General features: G+C 37.5%; 1 long non-coding RNA gene across 1 annotated transcript; it reads right to left on the reverse strand.

The window, feature by feature from the left end:
- Positions 1 to 216: 216 nt before the first annotated feature.
- LOC135738666 (uncharacterized) lies at positions 217 to 1,870 on the reverse strand. Its single transcript, XR_010528743.2, has 2 exons — positions 927 to 1,870; positions 217 to 429 (listed from the first exon to the last, which is right to left on the reverse strand). It is a non-coding gene; the product is annotated as an uncharacterized lncRNA (long non-coding RNA).
- Between the last annotated feature and the right edge of the window lie 2,445 nt (positions 1,871 to 4,315).

Consider the following 4,315-nt stretch of genomic DNA (forward strand, 5'->3'; position numbering starts at 1 on the left):
CAATTAGCTTTATAGTTCATTCAACTAAAATGTTTTAATCAGTTGAATCTTTAAAAAATTACAGCAAAGACTCTGTCAATTAAAATTTAAGTATACACTCAATGTTTTATGTGTTACTTCAATTAATATTTATTATTTGGGATTTTTTTAATAACATTTTAAAATTATTTATCAAATAATTTATGCTGGTGTTGTAAACAAAAGAATTAACTTCAGTCACATAAAAACAAAAGCTTTTTATTCACTTATCATACAGACTGAACATACAGAATTAAGTCTTCTTTAAATAGAGGGCATAAAACAGTCCAAAAAGCCTCCAAAGTCAGTCAGAACATCTCCAGGGCCATTTAGGAGACTTTCCTCAGCCAGTCCAAGCGGAGACTGTCTCGCTATGTATCCTTCTGGTCTGCCCCTCACATAATCTCCGCTCTGGTTTGATAAACAGAGGAATATAAACACACACACATACATAAATAACATGTTTAATATAATAAATTTTGACGGTGAAAGACTTTATTCCCTAAATAACGTTAATGTTAGGCCAAATTTCCCTCAGACATCACACATAATTAAACACTATTGGGCGGTTTTCTCGGACAGGGCTTTTCACTGACTAAAATAACTTACTGACATCTCTCAACATATGAGTGCTATTGTTTTGTCTCAAAATGCACGCCAGTATTGTATTATATAAGGTTTGTTTGTAAAAATGTCCCAATTATAATAAAGACCGAGTTCTAAACTTTGTCCGGTAAACCAACCCTATATCCAGTTATCTTAACTAAAATAGCTCCACTTTACTTCGGTCACGTAACATAACACACTTCTAATGTATCTTTACAAAAATATAATTACAAAAACGTCGAGTATTTGCGTCTTTGCCAATTAATATATTCTAAAATTAACATTTAATTACAAACACTTACCTGACGTGAACTTGAGGAAACGGCTGACTTGTGTCCTCCCTGGTGTGAATCAATGAGTGATTCCAGCTGTTGCGTGCGGATTGATCTCAGATGAAATGACCCGTGATCCAGATCCTTCCGAGTTAAAACATTTTAAATTCAAAATACACAGACGCACGCGCATACATACATACATACATGCACACGCGCGAGCACGCGCGCGCGCACACACGCACGCACACGGGTACACACACGGGTATATTTAGAAGTTTTAAGATTGTTATGATATTGGGACTATTTCTCCACTCGCACCTTCAGCTCTGAAGTTCAAAATCGCAGGCAGTACGCAGCCCAGTTATAACAAATGTGAAAGATATGAAATATCATTCAACAGCGATATCATTTAAGTGCAATCCTAAAATATGATTTAAAACATACTGGTAAACCTTTTATTATTAAGTATGAGAAATTAAAATGAATTAAATCGCATGTTTAAACGCCACAGAGATATCAGAGCCAGCAGTCGGTTTCTGATGGGCTTGCCGAGGCGAGGCTGCGCTGGGCGGGGTGTGAGCGCTTAAGTGTCTGTGATTTTCTGGAGCTCATCTGGAGCTCTTCTCCGTCCGAAAGTGTCCGAGCACATTTTTAAATAGACGCTATCTATATTAACCGACCGCATATTTAAACTTAAAGCACATACATTCACGCCTGAACAACTCTTAAAATTACATTTTGTTACCAAATAACAGTAATATTGTAAGCATTTTGTTGTCAGGAAACAGCTGTCATAAGTCCACATATTGACCAGATTTGTCTTAATTAGTTCAGTCAACACTAGCCATTCTGAATGTTGACTGAATTTGGAAATAACCATTCACTTAATGTTTTAAACACAGATTTATCTAGACTTAAAATAATATGTCTACTCAACTAAGCCCAAACAAGAAAATTGGTTTAACTTATATATTTTTGCCCTTCCAACATTTCATTAATTGGATTTTTTACAGTGCAAGTGAGTGAGATGAATTTGTTTATTCAGTTTAGAAAACCATTCAGAGACATCACAATATTCAAACGACATCATATAAAATTGACAAGAGCTGAATAGACCACTTTTCACCCCATTAACTTTTAAAAAAGTGTGACCATGAAATCCATTATGAAATCTTTATTTTTGGGTGAACAACTCAAAGTGAGTGAGTTCACCTAACACATGCTTTTGAAACACAAGCTCACAAATCCTTTAATATCTCTGCATCTAATGCCACCATGGAGAACAAGGTTCAGCCATCAGCCTTTGCTCACCTGAGGGGATACAAAACCAGTAACCACCGGAGTTAAAAGCATTTTCAACGGAGCCATAGGGTGTTATGTCGCTCTTGTAGAGACAGGCCGAGCTGACGCGCGAGAGAGGGTGTGTCTGCACAAGGCCTCCACGCCCTGCGCAGGGCCGGCACGCGTCGGCCTCGACCGCAGCCACTGCACCCACGCTCGCTCTCATATACAAACACCACAGCCTTCAGACCTTAAGCTTGCCATCAGATACTAATCCGATTATTTATATACATCTAGAAAAACTTAACTGGAAATCGCACCACAGTTTCGGGTGTTTAATGAAATGGCTCCACAATGTGGCCTGGCGAGACATTGAAAGTTTAACTCTCGTCTTACTTTCACTGAGGCGTGACCCCACAACGCCAAGGAGTTTTTTTATTTTTGGCTATAGCACTTGGGTGTTGGTGCTTCCGGCCTGCTCCATCTAACCAGCCATCGGTACTGTAGCTCGCCTCCATCAACACTATAAGACCTTAAAGCAATAAGTGTTTCATCAATGTCAAAGCCTTACTGTAAGTCTTGTCCTACTTCAAAAGAGCCCTTGAAATATAAAAGGACCCCATGGAAGGATCACAAAGAAATCTTTGGGCTTATCTGGTTTAAAATCTAATGATAAAAGAAGGCATGAAGGTAAAATATGTGTTTTACACTGTTTCCTAATCATTGCTTATATGCTGTCATGGCACTTTTAACTCAAGCGTGGGCCAGGCATGCCGTTGCATGATTTCAACATTTCTACAATACTCCACCCGAGAGGAATTATATTGCCTCCGAGGGGTAAATATCAAACTTCAGGTTGTTGCATAAGTGTTTTTTCCAACTATAAAATTCATGGCATTGATTGGGGTGGCGTGTCCTCAGCTAACACAGCTACATCTATAGCATTAATGATTTAGTTATTTTACTCCGTGGGGGTGGTGGCAGGCCAGGTAAGGGTCTTAGCTGGTGTCCCAAACAGAGGTGACCCTGTAACTGGAGAATTACTGCCATCACAGTATACCTCTCTTACGTCTGTGCCCTCAAGTAAGGTTTTCTTGAGGGACTATCAGTGCAATCTGCCAACTATAAGTCATTTTTGGAAGAAAAATAAAGAGAAAGCATTTGCTAAATGGTAGTGGGAACCGGCTATGGGAGACATAAATGATTTACAGGTAGTAGTTTTTATACCAGCACTGTTAAATGTATTGTACTGAATCTCATGTTTCATAAATGCCCAGGAAGTTGGGTGTAGAGAAACTGAAAGTAAATATAGACTTTAGGGTGTATTTTACACTGTCAGAAAAATGGTCAACATATGTACCCCAGCTGTCACTGGGGCAGTACCCTTGAAAAAAGGTCCTAATATGTACCATTTGGCACAATATGTACATTGAGATAATATAATTTGGTACCAGTGTGTACCTCTGTGGTATTAACATGAAGTTTTTAGGCACAAGGTGTACTTTTTTTTAAAGGGTACCATATATTTTTATGTATATTTTGAAATTACTTGTATACAGCAAGTGCAGGTCACATGGAATGACTTAACAAATGGCAATATAAACACAAATCCTGTGTGTTGTGTAGATATCCTGCCACAGGGCTCTCTATACAATACCTAACTGAATCTGGTTACAGTTTCATATTACACGGTAACATGGTTTCCTGTTTATAGAAATCAAGCAATCTATCTTTTGTTTAACTTTCTATGGCCAAGTGAGAGCAATACAAAATAAGGACTTATGAGCTGTGATTCTGTCAAACAGAGACCTACACCCTACATGGCACTGATTTTCAAAAACAAGGTGTTGCCTGATATGCACCCAGAATGCTCTTACGATTTATGGATTACTTTAAAAAAGGTTGGGTTCCTAAGATTTCCATTGCATGTTAACATAAAAAAGAGTAGTTAAATAAATGTAATATTAAGTTTATAATATTATAAACACTTTATAATATTAAATAATTGCTGATTAGAAAAAGAGTAGCATTTAGTGACTATCAAACATGATCTTTTTCTGTTTATATTGACAAAAACACAGGACTGTAAAGCTGAGATGACAGTGTGAATTGATTTCATTACATTAGTTTTGACT

Source organism: Paramisgurnus dabryanus, chromosome 12, assembly GCF_030506205.2.
Source record: "Paramisgurnus dabryanus chromosome 12, PD_genome_1.1, whole genome shotgun sequence".
Taxonomy (NCBI): domain Eukaryota; kingdom Metazoa; phylum Chordata; class Actinopteri; order Cypriniformes; family Cobitidae; genus Paramisgurnus; species Paramisgurnus dabryanus.